A 17245-nucleotide genomic window follows, 5' to 3' on the forward strand; every position below is an offset into this window, starting at 1 on the left:
CTCGGCGTCGCACCAACTCTCAGATGGTAACAAAATTCACACCGGTGAATCTCGCAATTTTATATGTTAGATTGTGTTTATCAAATTGCGTCAAAAACATGGTTAAGAACTTGACATATGCAAAATAAGTGTAATAACTAAGGCTGGTAAGATATGTCTGTTCATTTATGATATATTGAGGCATTTTGGTTTTGTGGAGGTATATTTCCAGTTATTCTAAGAGACTTATGGTCTTATCATTGGCTGAATAGTGTAGTTCTATCGAATTGTTTTTTATCCTGAAAGAGATTTCCACTCTGCAGCGTAATGTGCGCTGAAATGAAACTTCCCAGCAGATTAAAACCGTGTGCCGGCCCGAGACTCGAACTCGTGACCTTTACCTTTCGCGGGCAAATGCTCTACCAACTAAGCTACCCCAGCACTCGTCAGGACCTGTCCGCACAACTTTAATCACGCCAGTACCTCGTCTCATACCTTCCTAACTTCACAAAGCTCTTCGGCGAACCTGGCAGAACTAGCACTCCTGGAATAAAGGGTATTGCAGAGACATGGCTTAGCCACACCCTGGGGCTGTCCGGCACACAGTTTTAATCTGTCAGGAATTTTCCTTTTCTATCCTGGTAATAGTCAGTTTGATTTTAGCATATGCTGCGTAGCAAGTGATTTTTAAAAGTGATTGAGTCTAAAAGCACGTACGTATTCTTGGAGACGGGATTTGAAATTTCTGCCTGTTTTCACTACGTAGGACAATTGGGGCAAGTTAATTTGTACACCCCACTGCTGTTGAAAACGCAGAATGAGTAGAGCAACGTATGCTGAACTCGAACGGTTAAAAATGTTTTCCCTTGTTTGTATGGTAAGTTTTTCACTGTATCTCACATAATTTTTGCACTTGATGTGCGAAATACAAAATCTAACATCTAAGTGTTTCATTACAGAAACATGTATTTTACTTCACTCAACAGCAAGTGAAAATTATGTTTTCGACGATTTGCACCCGACGAAGGACCCAATTCGTCCGAAATGCATCGTCTAGTTAATAAAACACGACAAATGTTACTGAGGGCGTTTTTATTCATTCTCTGCGTACTCAATACAGTTACGTTCACAACTGAAAATGCGGGTAAAATTACAATGTTTCCACAGTGAGTCAGCCCTCTCACTTCCTTGCATTACCAAACTGATGATGCGACAGACTGTAACCTAAATGTCCTCTACCAACCGATAGTTTCTTTTAGTCAAGTCGGTTCAGTTCATCTCCATTAGTTACACGATCCACCCATCTTATGTTCAGTATCCTTCTGTAACTCCACAATTCAAAAACTTCATTTTTTTCTTATCTGAATGTTGCACACTTTTCACATTCGTACATGGCTGCAATCAAAATAAATACCTACATAGAAGACCTCCTCAGAAGAAAATTTATGTTCGATGTTTAATTTCTCTGTTTCAGAAACGCTTTTCTTATTACTGCCATGTTGTTGTTGTTGTGGTCTTCAGTCCTGAGACTGGTTTGATGCAGCTCTCCATGCTACTCTATCCTGTGCAAGCTTCTTCGTCTCCCAGTACCTACTGCAATTGCTACAGAGTGGCTCCACGAACACTCTTCTGAGTTTAAACACTTCCACTGGCCACCAAACTCCCCAGACATGGACATTATTGAGCATATCTGGGATGCCTTGAAACGTGCTATTTAGAAGAAATGTCCACCCAGTCGTACTCTTACGGATTTATGGACAGGCCTGCAGGATTCATGGTGTCAGTTCCCTTCAGCACTACTTCAGACGTCAGTGGTGTCCATGCCACGTCGTGTTGCGGCACTTCTAAGTGCTCTCGGGAGCCCTTTAACGATATTAGGCAGGTGTACCAGTTTCTTTGGCTCTTCAGTGTATCTTCAATGTTTTATTTCTTCTCGCTGAACTTTAATTTCTTTTCCTTTAGTGCTTGCTCAGTCTACAGTTTAATAAACATCGTCAATAGGCGACAGCCCTGTCTCGCTTCCTTCTCAAACACTGCTTCATCATCCTATGGCTCGTGTAATCTTTACTGGACTCATGACACTTTCCAGGCACAAATTTTGGAGCCGCAATGGTGGAAGCTGAAGACTGTCAACTCTGATTCACTGGATGGATTTTCCAACAATTCTTTTCTTAAATGTTCCTATTTTCTAATAGGAAGAATACCCTAATGGTACGTGCGTTGTCTTGAAAAGAAATGAATTCTATCTTTCCTCTTCAGGCCTAGTCTCACATGTTTTTTCATCCACTAGCTCCAGAGATCTTCCGGAGTATTTGCCAGTTAATGTTTTACCTTTTTCGAGGTAACCTATAACAAGTATACCACTCGCATCTCAAACCACTAGTGATGACCTTTCTGGTAGATGAAGTCGACTTTTTCGTTTAAAATACAATGAGACTGCCGATCTTCCAACGCTTTGATCGCCGTTTCATTTCTAGCAAAAGGTGATCAATCCACGTCATCTCCGCAGTAACCATTCTGTACACAAGATCAGTTGCATTTTATTGATTCGAGGCGTGGTTTTTCAGGATGACAGGTCCTGAACTGTATGGTGTTGAGGGAAATTTGATAAATTTTTATTTTTTCCATCTGAATTGCAAGAATATAGAATATGGCACCATGTTTCGTAAGTAGTTACAGTTACTGACAAAGTGTGTTGTTTGAGAACGGGCGAGTGAGCCCGAAACTGGTAAGCACTGCAGTAGTAAATTGTATGTTCATGCAACTGACGACGGAGAAAATAAAAATTTACCAAAATTTCCTCAAGTTGTATTTTAATTTGCCGGCCGCGGTGGTCTAGCGGTTCTGGCGCTGCCGTCCGGAACCGCGGGACTGCTACGGTCGCAGGTTCGAATCCTGCCTCGGGCATGGGTGTGTGTGATGTCCTTAGGTTAGTTAGGTTTAATTAGTTCTAAGTGCTAGGCGACTTATGACCTAAGATGTTGAGTCCCATAGTGCTCAGAGCCATTTGAACCATTTGTATTTTAATTTGAGGGTACATAGGCGTATACTGTCAAATCGATTAGACTGGATACATATCATCGTCCTTTCAGAAAGAAATTCTCAAGGGAATCCTGAAGATAATAAAGGCGACAATAACTCAATCAGCATCTTGTGCATCCAAATTGCTGACAAGAATAATATATAAAAGAACTGAAAAGAAAATGAGAATTTGTTAAATTACGATGTTTGGCGTTAGAAAAGGTAGGAACATCACGGAGGCAATTCTAACGTTGCGCTTGATAATGTAAGCTAAATTCAAGAAAAATTATGACAATTCGACAAGATTTGTCGCATTAGAAAAAGCATACATCCATGATGCAAAACATTCAAAATGCCGAGTAAACATATATAAGCTATAGGAAAAGGCGGCTAAAGTAAAATGTCCACAAAAATCAAGAGGGAGCAGTAAGAATGGAAAGCCAAGACGGAGGTCCCCGGATTGAAAGGAGCGTGAGGCAAGAAAGCAGTCTTCGCTCTACAGTTACCTTGCGCATCGAACGACCAATGATCGAATATAAGGAAGTCCACTAATTCACAAAAATTATAAATTTGGATGTACATGTGTGTTTATGTATGTTCCACATCTCCCCGTAAACCCCAAGACCGATTTCAACCAAACTTGTAAGAAATATAACTTATTGTCTGGAAGTATCCCTTTGTGGCTAAGAACCACCCAGTTATCAAAGGGGTGGGGATAGGGATGAAAAAGCAGTGGAGCGCTTCACACGGGAACACCTATACTTCAGTCATTCAGTATTTGAGAATGAAAGCACTTAGAAACTTGCGACGGACTTTACATCTAATTTGAAACCTTTAAGAATCATTTTATCTTTGAGGCCCCACATAAAATAACGGAAAATAGTTATCACTCGCCGCATTTTGGCTTTCACGCGAAGAAAATGCCACATGAAGCATGAGATTTTAATTTATTTCTTTACTACTAGCTGTATTTGCGACACATTTTGCAGAGAGTATGCACATATACTGCTGAATGTACTAGAAAAATTACTTGTTTGTGGGGCACTTAGCTCAGAAGATATGATGTATAAACAATGAGATACATGAAAAACTACCGCATTATGCAAGATGTTTAAATTTATTACTTCGTTACTACCATCTCTATTCGCAACACTTTTCGCAGACGGTATCCACATCTGACTCAGAATGCACTACAAAAATATACCATTGCACGGCACATAGTTCAGGATATATGACTGAGAAGCGTGACAAACTGCCGCATTAAAATGAAAGTGCAGGGTAAAATTCGCTAGACATATAGGTGAAAGGTGTGTACAAATGCGTCTGAAATATAATATGTACGTGTGACATATATTTGACACGTGCGTATTCGCGTAAAGCCATAGGTAAAAGGCTCGTCCTTAGCCCTTGAAATGATTTGAATCAAATTGGGTACAAATATTAGTTAAGATCTGGAAAGAAATAATGTAGAAGTAAGAACCGCCAGCTTCCTACTGCGTTGAGTGAGTAAGTCGTTGCTCGCTTTAATCATATATATATATATATGTCTGAGTGATGCTAAATGTTATTATATTCACACAAATAAAAGTATCATCTTTTCAATAACCTTCAAATCGTGACCTACACCTTTCATTTTCATGTATGAAATTAGTGAACTTACCCATGGCACTTTTGTTGTCTATGCCTGCGGTCACTTTCGGAACTCAATAATCAAATTAATTAATTTAGCAAGATTGAACCTTAAATCCCTGGCGTACCAAGTACCACCACAGTGAAATGAAAACAGTGAATAGTTGAGGGAGTATGAATGAGAGCAGTGGCATGTTTAATTTTACAAAATAATGACAAGTTTTATTAATCCTTTTGTAGCTACAACGAGCTGATAACCCTTACACAATCAGAAAAGGGACAGTGTTTGATTTGCAATGGATTCATTGGGGTGGAAGCTATACCAAATCCCCCCCCCAAATAATCCATTTCACAAAGCAATCTGACTTAGTTTACATGAATCCACTGTGAGGCCCAGCTCAATTCAAATGGAATCAACGACAACCAAGTGTACCACAACCAATGGTTCAGCAGGGAACAGGGAGCTGTCAATACTATTTAACAATCCTACGCCGGTGCAGTAGTATTTTATCCTTTCACCTTGGTTCAGGCGGTAGCAGAAAACGGCGTGCCGTGGGCGAGGAGTGGCGCACTGTGGCGGCTGTAATGTTCTGTCGAGCCCACGAAAATTTGCAAAATACGCGGACTGGCGGTCTGATTATCAGAATGCGGAAAACTTCCCTATCAGAGCCCTGAAATCCCGGAAGATTTCAGTGTGAGATGCACCCGTTCACTGGGCTGGCCGAACCAGTTTGACTCACAGGAACAATAGTGCGCGCCGGTACTGTCAAACATCAGACGGTTGACTCATGACGAGTAAGTTCACTCTTGTGACACACGATACATCCCAGATGATGCGCAGTTTCACTGTCGATATGGCTGCAAACTACCACTGGCTCTTAGTCCACCACAAGTCTCACCCATAAGGGAAAGACCTGTTCTCCACCAAGAGAGGACCAGAAGACGAAGAAGGCAAAGAACCACAACCATTTTCCCTCAAGTTTCGGTCTGGGAGCCGAATTAGTAAAAACAGAACTACTCCTTACACTGCACAAACCAAACGAACTATACTCTACTCCTTGAATCTCCCCTCTTGACTGTTCTGTTGGCCTGGTAGCCAATACAGATACGGCACCGAGGCTTCCACGCCGGGGAAGCAAGCCACCACTTCGCGTATCGTGAAAGGATCCGATCTGCGACTCCAAATCTTTCTTGTCTAAAAAAAGGAGATTTTATTTTAGGCTAGCGAGGTGTCGACGATAAGCATGGCCAAATTTGGGCAAAAAAAAAGGGAATGTACCTAGATGGGGCCACAATCCCTCATTTATGGAGAGAGCTAATCTTACCAGGCCGACCATTTCCAATTTCTGAAAGAAGGCTGTTAAGTTTCCCAGACAGTCGTGTCCACGAAATATACATGTTTTTTGCCGCTCACTAAGAGGCCCTGGCGACTTCCTGGCATCAAGGGAGTTGCAGTCTTGCCTCCACTAAACACGCTAACCAGCCACTCTGTCCATAACATCCCCACTTCTGACACAAGAATGCATGGAGTTTTATTACCTTCCCACCAATTGCCCGAAAATCAAGTTTACAGCAGTCTCTCTTAAATGGCTTCCTCCATCCACTCTCTACCAACTGGCCATCTTCACTATGGACTGTCGCCTGACCCATATCAGATGTTTTGCAAACTGGCGCCCTCCTGTCTGACCCTAAGCGGAAGGAGGAGACTGCTCTGGCCAGAAGTCCGTCTGCACGAACCATCCACTGAGTGCTGCTTCCCAGAATGGTCGCTGCACTCAGAATTTATGGCCCCGAATCCATCTCTCTCTCCCTTTTTTCTGTCGCCTCCACTATTGTCGCTAAGATACAACCTCTCTACAAGTTACACATGCAGTTATAAAAACATTTTTCAGTTATAAGAACATTTTTCAGCATTCTTCTGTACCACCTCATCCCATACACTTCGAATCTCCTCTGCTGCAGTTTTCAGTTTTCCCAATGTCCAAGATTCACATACAGTGATGCGCTTCAAACGTACATTCTCAGAATTTTCTTCCTCATATTAAGGCCTATGCTTGATATCAGTAGATTTATCTTGATGAGGAATGCCCCCTTGGCCTGTGCTAATTTGCTTCTTATGTCCTCCTTGCTTCGTCCGTCATGAATTATTTTGCTTCTGAGGAAGCAGGATTCCTTAACTTGATTTTATTTGTGACTACCAATTTTCATCTTAAGTTTCTTGCTATTTTCATTTCTGCTGCTCCTCATTACTTTTGGCTTTTTTCAGCTTACTCTCAATCCATTTTCTGTATTCACTAGACTGTTCATTATATTCAACAGATCCTGATCTCTTCTCACTATGACTGAAGATCGTAATGTTGTCAGGGAATCTTATAACTGATGTTCTTTCACCTAGAATTTTAATCCCACTCTTCAACATTTCTTTAATTTTCATCATTGAATTCAACAGATACAAATATGAAACCTTCAGCAATAAATTAAAGCTATTACTATTTACTCATAATTTCCATTACGACTTTCTATGCTCTAAATTTTTAACCTTTTAAAATGACAAAAAATTTTAACCTTTTAAAATTACATACAATTTTTAAACACACAGGTCATAATTCGAGAAAAATTAGTTGAATAAGGTGGCTTTGATTTAAAATATCCGTCTGTTGCTCTTTGGTTATTGCTGCACAGAGAACAAATTTACATTTAATCGCGCAGCTTCTTACATTAATTATTTACGTTTACCCACACCTTTGAACAATCCATTTCCCAAAATTACTCATATCATCTCTGCCTGTCCTTAATGTCAACAAGGTACCTCCATAATACACGAAAACATACAAACCAGCTCGTCACACTTCAAATTGTGGTCAGATTGGAAGTTACGCAAATGACTGCATTAATTCCTTGAAACACCTTTCTCCAAGAGTCCTTTGGTCAACAACATCAGCTGCCAAAAGATGTTGATATACCTCAAAGCGGACAGCTGAAAATGTGTGCTCCGACTGTGCTGTTGGCAGCTGAGGGTTTCGATTAATTGTCATTTCTTTCTAGAGTAGCTGCATGGTCATCATTGGTATCTGTTCTTTCGGAACAGTTACCATCTTCACACAGTTAAAGGCTACCCGGGCATTGACCTTCTTCTGTGCGAATGCGCACACTTCGCCCGAACTCTTACGGGAATCGTCACCTTAGTTGGCGCGAGTAATGAGTGAATGGGCAAATATCCTTTAGGAACATTACGAATGTAGGTTGTGGACAGTTGGGAATGTGGGCTCACAGAAAGCGTGCAAGGAATAAGTCCCTACAGTTGCGCTATCCTCTGTGGCCTCGGAAGCTCAGATGGGTAGAGCGTCTGCCATCTACATCTACATGGATATTCTGCAAATAACATTTAAGTGCCTGGCAGAGGGTTCATCGAACACCTCACTTCTCAATTATCCCTGCCGCGCGGGATTAGCCGAGTGGTCTGGGGCGCTGCAGTCACGGACTGTGTGGCTGATTCCGGTGGAGGTTCGAGTCCTCCCTCGGGCATGGGTGTGTGTGTTTGTCCTTAGGATAATTTAGGTTAAGTAGTGTGTAAGCTTAGGGACTGATAACCTTAGCAGTTAAGTCCCAAAAGATTTCACAGACAATTGAACATTTTTATTCTATTATTCCAATCTCGTATAGCACGCGGAAAGAATGAACACCTATATCTTTCCGTACGAGCTCTGATATCCCTTATTTTATCTTGGTGATAGTTCCTCCCTATGTAGGTCGCTGTCAACAAAATATTTTCGCATTCGGAGGAGAAAGTTGGTGATTGGAATTTCGTGAGAAGATTCCGTCGCAACGAAAAACGCCTTTCTTTTAATGATGTCCAGCCCAAATCCTGTATCATTTCAGTGACACTCTCTCCCATATTTCGCGACAATACAAAACGTGCTGCCTGTCTTTGAACTTTCCCTATGTACTCCGTCAGTCCTCTCTGGCAAGGATCCCACACCGCGCAGCAGTATTCTAAAAGAGGACGGACAAGCGTAGTGTAGGCATTCTCCTTAGTAGACCAGTTACATTTTCTAAGTATTCCTGCCAATAAAACGCAGTCTTTGGTTAGCCTTCCCCACAACATTTTCTATGTGTTCCTTCCGATTTAAGTTGTTCGTAATTGTAATACCTAGGTATTTAGTTGAATTTACTGCTTTTATATTAGACTGATTTATCGTGTGACCGAAGTTTAACGAGTTCCTTTTAGCACTCATGTGGTTGACCTCACACCTCACACTTTTCATTATTTAGGGTCAACTGCCACTTTTCGCACCATTAAGATATCTTTTCTAAATCGTTTTGCAGTTTGCTTTGGTCTTCCGATGACTTTATTAGTCGATAAATGACAGTGTCATCTGCAAACAACCATGTAAGCAGGAGATCTCGGGTTCGAGTCCCAGTCGGAGCACACATTTTCAGCTATCCGTATTGAGGTATATCAACAACACCTGTTGGCAGCTGAGGGTTTCGATCAATTGTCATTTCTTTCTAGAGAAGCTGCATGGTCATCATTGGTATCTGTTCTTTCGGAACAGTTACCATCTTCATATAGTTAAAGCCTACCCGGCCATAGACCTTCTTCTGTACGAATGCGCACACTTTGCTCGAACTCTTACGGGAATCGTCACCTTAGTTGGTGCGAATAATGAGTGAATGGGCAAATATCCTTTAGGAACATTACGAATGTAGGTTGTGGACAGTTGGGAATGTGGGCTCACAGAAAGCGTGCAAGGGATAAATCCCTGCAGTCGCGCTATCCACCCTGCCCTCGATGGCTCAGATGGATTGAGTGTCTGCCGCGTAAGCAAGGAGATCCCGGCTTCGAGTCCCTGTAGGAGCACACATTTTCCGCTGTCCGTATTGAGGTATATCAACAACACCTGTTGGCAGCTGAGGGTTTCGAATAATTATCATTTCTTTCTAGAGAAGCTGCATGGTCATCATTGGTATCTGTTCTTTCGGAACAGTAACATTTCCATAAGCTTGTGGGGGCTGTATAATAGAGTGAGGCGTGTGCATTGGAGTGATATGGGAATCCTGGTACCCCTAGATACGACTCTGACAGGCGACACTAAGCATCCTGCCTAATCACCTGCATCCATTCATGCCCATTGTGCATTGCAAGGGACTTTGGCAATTCCAGTAGGACGATGCTACACCCCACACGTCTAGAATTGCTACTGGGTGGCTCCAGGAACACCCTTCTGAGTTTAAACACTTGAACTGGCCATTAAACACCCCAGACATGAACATTATTGAGCATATCTGGGATGCTTTGCAACGAGCTGTTCGGAAGAGATTTCGACTCCCTCGTACTCTTACGGATTTATGGAGAACCCTGCAGGATTCATGGCGTCAGTTCCCTTCATACATTAGTCGAATCCATGCTACGTCGTGTTGAGGCACTTCTGCGTGCTTGCGGGGTCCTACATGATATTAGGCAGGTGTACCAGTTTCTTTGGCTCTTCAGTGTATATTTTTTCTATGTTGAGTGTGTATTTTCACTTTAAAATCATTATGTGAAATTATTATTTAACAATATTTATACTTTAATTCATAGTTTTACAAATCCATCCAGTTTTCGGCGACCGCCTTTACTTCAAGACTGTGGCAGAAACAAGAGCTCAGCTGCTACCTTAGTTAAGTGGTTATACAGATGCCTCGTCCTTTGCGTTTCAGCTGGTGTGCCGGTCTAACATCATGTAGCCAAGTGTGACTAGTATCAATTTTAAATGAAACTTTTCTCCACGACCCATCTTTGTAAGTAGACTCCCTTAGCTGTGGCAGCTGCAGACCGACATCAGCCTGATGCGACACTTCCCTGGCAAGTTTGAGTGCAACCAGTGTGCGCGAAGATAGACTTCTATAAGCGTGTAACGTTGTGAATTCATTAACATTGTAAACAGTCCTTCAGGGTGATTTTACTAAACGGGGCAAGTTCCAGAAAACAACTCTTTTGGATATATAACCGGCATGCGTTCCAGGGGAGGTACACCCTCTTGTAGCTAATGATAAAATACCTTTAACAGTGTAGGTTTCAGTGATTGAAGACCTACAGGAGAACACAACAGGCATGTAGATATGTTCTGTCTGTATTAGTGTTTGAACCCCATGCTTATACATCTATACTAGGGTGCATCCGATTCATTGCTATTGCCAACTCAGGTGTGGACGTGTTTCAGGTACTGCATCTCTGAGAGATACTAAGCAGAAAAAAGCTGACATGATCTTTACAAACAGGCAGGCAAATGGCAATGGGCGGAAGACAGCACGACTGAACCAGGAAAAATATCCATATTGACAGCAACTGCAGCATAAACTACTTGCAGCAGTTGTTCGCCGTTTGCGTGAGACAAGCTCGTTTGTGGGAATGGATAACCGTGGAAGCCAGCCCCTCGGTCTGTACATATGCTTCGGAGGAACACTGTAAAATATGACTCTGAAATCGGCAGCAGTCATGTAACCTGCCAGAACGGCGTAAGGCAGACGACCATGTGGCACTTTCTCCATGACATCATTACCCATATCACTCACAGAGTGAGAAGTTCTCATTATCTATGGCCTTGCCGCCATGACGAAGGTTTTGTCTCTGGTTCGTCACACAGGCCACCACAGCGATGAAATTTCACAGCTGAGGTTACCTTGCTCGCGCTGGAAAGCTCCTGTTGACGTTTCCTCATGTTTGCAACTTACACAACCCAAATTTTAAATGTGGCTACCTTTACGAGGGTCACTGTCGTCAGCTTTTAACAACACCCACCTGTGGATTAGGGGGAATACCCATGCTATGATAGCAGCGAACCATCAGTATCAGTTCAGTCTCAGTGGGTGGATGAGAGTTATTGGCGACCATCTCAAGTGAGCAGTCACACACAGTACGAGGCATATCAGTCTTTCTATCGTTGACCATACCTCCACTGCTGTAAGACATGTGTTTGGTAGTGTGAAGTGTAATGTGGCTACTATATGATGGTCCTCCAGCTAATTTCCACACTTTTTAAAATGCGTTATAGCTATTAGATGTTTATTTGCACCATAGTTATCTATCAGTTTCAGTTATCAACCATCAACCAGGATAACCGAAGCCAGTAGATGACTAATGGGACAAATAAACAGCTGATGGTTAAAATGCGTTTTATAAAATACTTTACGGTTGTTGAACCTCACCTTATGGAAACATTCCACATTTCCGTTTGGAGGCATCTCGACAACATCTGCTCTGGTCCAGATTGGACCAAATAGTCCAGTCTCATGCCCTAGTCGGTTGCTTGGCCCCAACTCTTTAGATTTCTACCTGCGGATAAAGCTGAAGGTAGTCGTGTATGCAAACGAGCCTGGACGTGTAGGTACTACAAGAACGCTTTAACGCTGCTTCTAACGCCATTCAGTTATAGGATGACTCATTTGAACAAGTGCACCTGTCATGGCAGCGTGTGCTTGAATCTGCTTAGAGGCCTGTGAGGACCACTTCAAACATCTTGCCTACCGGTGGTCGCATAACAGCAAGTCATGCACGATATGGTAGTGTACAATCATGGTAAACTATTAAGTACCGTGCAGCACAGACATCATCCAGATCCGTACGCATGACCATTTGCTCCTATTTTTGTTCTTTCAATAATCGTTTCTTGCAGTTTGTCCCCATTTAGCAAAATCACCAACTAGAACGGCCACAGTGCGGATAGCTAGCGGCTTGCGGCCTTTGCCTAGATCTGCTGTGGTACTCGTCATTTTGGTAATGCTATACACGTACAATCTTCTTGTTGCTTGTATGCAGCAGATGTTTTTAATATCGACATTTAATGCAGTCAAATATAAGATCGGTGGACTAAATCTTCTCAAATGCCAAATACCCACACTTCAAATCCTTCATAGAAGAAATGTACAATGACGCGATTCGTGACATTTCTGAGTATTGCTTAGTCAGACTGTTGTAGGTGGAATTTTCCTGTTACTGAACCCAAACTGTTGCGAAACAAGCGCTGTATCCTTTTAGAGATACAGAGACGAGCGAGTGTACCGGTTCAAATGGTTCAAATGGCTCTGAGCACTATGGGACTTAGCATCTGTGGTCATCAGTCCCCTAGAACTTAGAACTACTTAAACCTAACTAACCTAAGGACATCACACACATCCATGCCCGAGGCAGGATTCGAACCTGTGACCGTAGCAGTCGCGCGGTTCCGGACTGAGCGCCTAGAACCGATAGACCACCGCGGCCGGCTGAGTGTACCGGGACATACCCAGTTCACTGCCACTAGCGCCACGTCATTATACGCCTGTGCTTAGTATATCAAGTATTGCGCCATAATCTAAGAATGAAATCAAAAACTGAAGTAGTTTTTCCAAACTTTGTCAACATATGCTTCAATATATTAATGTTAAAAATGTTAAATCTCAGAATGATCAGATGAATAGATTTCACTAAATACATTGTTTTAAGAAAAAAGCAAGTGGTGTAAATAATAAAGCTAGAGTTTAAAAATTGTTCAGATTGCACAAATGAATGCCACAATCAATTGCTACAAGTCCCAACTTGATCGGAAAAATATTATGGTCAAAATCGGTGTTTTTACGAAAAGCTGAATGTGCTAAGTATTACACTTAGAAATGTGAAAATTGGTATGAAGCTTCAGTTTGATATAAAAACCTTAACTATGTGACCTCATTAAGCTACCTCTAACAGTTTTCAAGTAATTTACTAAAAACTAAATTTGGAACAAAAACGTCCTTATTTGTAATAGATTAAGTATCATTTATATAAATGATAGAAAGTTCTGATTATAGCACTTGATTACATCCATTAAGTAAAAAAGATATGACGAGTTTCAAGACTTGGATGTAAATAACAAACAATACAAGGACTATTACAGAAGTAGTTCAGAGGTCATGTTGTACCGTCGTTTCCGTTCTAAAAATTCTAGCCGGCAAAGTTTAAATGCAGTCGAACTAAAAGTTTTTCTGTAATTAAATCGATCTTAACTCCATTCATATAAAAATTACGTAAATTGTGATGTGATAATAGTGTTATAAAATGTGTCCGAGAAAGCGGCCATTTAGATGCTGCTACCTGGGCGTAGAGCAGGTGACAGCAGGTGTTCCTTTCGGCCGTCCGCAGCGCCCATGTACACTCATGCTCATAAATTAAGGATAATTGCAGAATGTGGTGACACACGACGTGGCACTACACAAAACTGGCGCTAATAGCATAGGCACATAGGCAACATACACGACACAGATCTGTAAGTCCACGGATTCGGTGATAAGATGAGAAAACCATCCCGAAACACATGTGCTACAAAACGCCACTGTTTCCTGCGCATGTGCCCCGCCATCAGTATGGGATTGATCAACATGCACACGTACGCAGGCCGCACAACGTGTGGCATACTGTGGGTCAGGTGGTCGAGCAGCTGCTGTCGGAGCTCCTGAAGTGTCGAAGGGGTTTGAAGACGTGCAGCGATACGTCGACCGAGAGCATCCCAGACGTGCTCGATGGGGTTTAGGTCTGAGGAACGGGCAGGCCACTCCATTCCCCTGATATCTTCTGTTTCAAGGTATTCCTCCACGATGGCAGCTCGGTGGGGTCGTGAGTTATCATCCATCAGGAGGAAGGCGGACATTCTGGTGGAAAATGGCGGCCCGATACACCTGACCTGTCACAGTTCCTCTGTCAAAGACATGCAGTAGTGTACGTGCATCAATCATAATCCCACCCCACACCATCAAACTACGACCTCCATACAGGTCCGTTTCAAGGACCTTAAGGGGTTGGTATCTGGTTCCTGGTTGACGCCAGATGAAAACCCGGCGAGAATCACTGTTCAGACTCTACCTGGACTCGTCCGTCAACATAACCTGGGACCGCTGTTCCAATGACTATGTACTGTGTTCTTGACACCAGGCTTTCGGCCTCTACTGTGACCAGGGATCAGTGGAATGCATCTTACAGATCTCTGGGCGAATAAACCATGTCTGTTAAGTCATCTGTAGACTGTGTATCAGGAGACAAATGTTCCAGTGACTGCGGTAAAGTCTCGAGCAAGGCTACATGCAGTACTCCATGGCCGTTTGCGGGCACTGATGTTGAGATATCGGTCTTCTTGTGGTGTTGTACGCTGTGGAGGTCGCGTACTTTAGCGCCTGGACACGTTTCCTGACTGCTGGAATCGTTGTCATAATCTTGAGATCACACTTTGTGGCACACGGAGGGCTCATGCTACAACCTGCTGTGTTTGACCAGCCTCCAGTCGCCCTAGTATTCTACTCCTCATAGCGCCATCAGTATGTGTTCTTTGAGCCATTTTCAACACACAGTCACCATTAGCACGTCTGAAAACGTCTACACACTTACTTGTTGCACCATGCTCTGACGTGTACCAACACACCTCTGCGTATGTGGACTGCTGCCAGCGCCACCGTGCGACGACCGCAGGAGGATACTGACTGTGTAGCTCTGCTTTTTCAAGAACAGACCTCTAGCCCCCCATTCGAAAAAATATTCTAGATCACTTACTTCCTCAATATGTTACGATAATTAACCTTGAGGACTACAGATCCAAAGGAAGAAGAGAATATTACTGCTTACAGAGTGTTTGTGTAGGTGAAATCACGAAATATGTTCAAAAATGGTTCAGATGGCTCTGAGCACTATGGGACTTAACTTCTGCGGTCATCAGTCCCCTAGAACTTAGAACTACTTAAACCTACCTAACCTAATGACATCATACATATCCATGCCCGAGGCAGGATTCAAACCTGCGACCATAGCGGTCGCGCAGTTCCAGACTGTAGCGCTTAGAACCTCTCGGCCACTCCGGCCGGCCAAGAAATGTGTGTATTGAGCTCGCGGGTATTTATGTGAAACTGATTACTGCACGTTCCCTACACAACTTGTATCATTATTATGTGACATCTATTTTATTTGTCACCCGACGTACTTCGATGTATGAATCCCACTTTAAGCACTATGACTCGAATGCGCAATATCACACTAATGGACCACCATAAATTAAAATGTACTGTATTGAGTGTATAGCTGGAGAGATCAATAATAATAATAATGTCTATTCTGTAGCCAAGTAAGATGACATTACTTTTTTATGACCTATTTTTTTACTTCATGGTTTCTAAGATGACGAGTGTAGTCAGATCTTATTTAAAGATGCTGCACATACAGAAGATGCCAGAATAGTAGAGACATTCTCAGCAAGCATTGAATCACCGAGGTCTTTCAAGTATGTGAGGCTTGATAGAACACGGAGGAGTGCAAAACGGTTAGCGCATTTCTACCCTGAAATTAACTGGGATGCTCTTGGAAAACCCTATAAAGATATGGTGACGTCGTTTCGGTTATTCGACCATCATCTACGTGAAGGGGAAGGAGAAGATCTAATGCGTCGAATCTTCAAGTTTGCTGCTACTCAAGACCTGGAATTCTACGGATGTCCTTTTCTCCATCGATTCAAGAAGAAGAAGAAGAAGAAGAAGAAGATGTAAGAAAATAGTGTTGCTGTTTCTGCTTATGAAAATGTGAAATTGCTTTGAGAAATAAATGAATTTTTACCTTCAACCTCTGTATTCTTTTTACTCAACCCCGTTCCCGCTTTGACAGTGTACAGTTTTAAATACATGCTATGACTGTGGTTTCCTTCAAGCACAGGTGATATAATTTTAGACATGTGGGCTATATATCTTTGGAAGCGGACACGGTCACGCGCCTTATGTTCCCATAACCCAGTTCGTGCTGCACGATAGGCGTAATTCCACGCAAACATTCTATATATTTTGTTATCTTCCATCTTAAACTTCACGTCCTTAATAGCCCTCATATTCCGCAAAACTGATGTCATTTGTGACCTGCACAGCCTTTATATACATATACTTTCAGAAATGTACGTCCTTCCAGTATCAGATCGAATATCAATGTGTCCGATTCTACTCTCATGCTCATAAATTAAGGATAATTGCAGGATGTGGTGCCACACAACGTGGCACTGCACAAAAACGGCGCTAGTAGCATAGGTACATAGGGAACACACACGACACAGATCTGTAAGTCCACGTATTGGTGACAAGTTGAGAAAACCTTCCCGAAACACATGTGCTACAAAACGCCACCGTTTCCTGCGCATGTGCCCCGACATCAATATGGGATTGATCAACATGCACACGTACGCAGGTCGCACAACGTGTGGCATACTGTGGGTCAGGTGGTCGAGCAGCTGCTGGGACATAGCCTCCAAATCTTGCACCAGTGCCTGTCGGAGCTCCTGAAGTGTCGAAGGGGTTTGAAGACGTGCAGCGATACGTCGATTGAGAGCATCCCAGACATGCTCGATGGGGTTTAGGTCTGAGGAACGGGCAGGCCACTCCATTCCCCTGATATCTTCTGTTTCAAGGTACTCCTCCACGATGGCAGCTCGGTGGGGTCGTGCGTTATCATCCATCAGGAGGAAGGCGGACATTCTGGTGCAAAATGGCGTCCCGATACATCTGACCTGTCACAGTTCCTCTGTCAAAAACATGCAGGGGTGTACGTGCACCAGTCATGATCCCACCCCACACCATAAAACCACGACCTCCATACAGGTTC

Source organism: Schistocerca cancellata, chromosome 2 (assembly GCF_023864275.1).
Source record: "Schistocerca cancellata isolate TAMUIC-IGC-003103 chromosome 2, iqSchCanc2.1, whole genome shotgun sequence".
Classification (NCBI taxonomy): domain Eukaryota; kingdom Metazoa; phylum Arthropoda; class Insecta; order Orthoptera; family Acrididae; genus Schistocerca; species Schistocerca cancellata.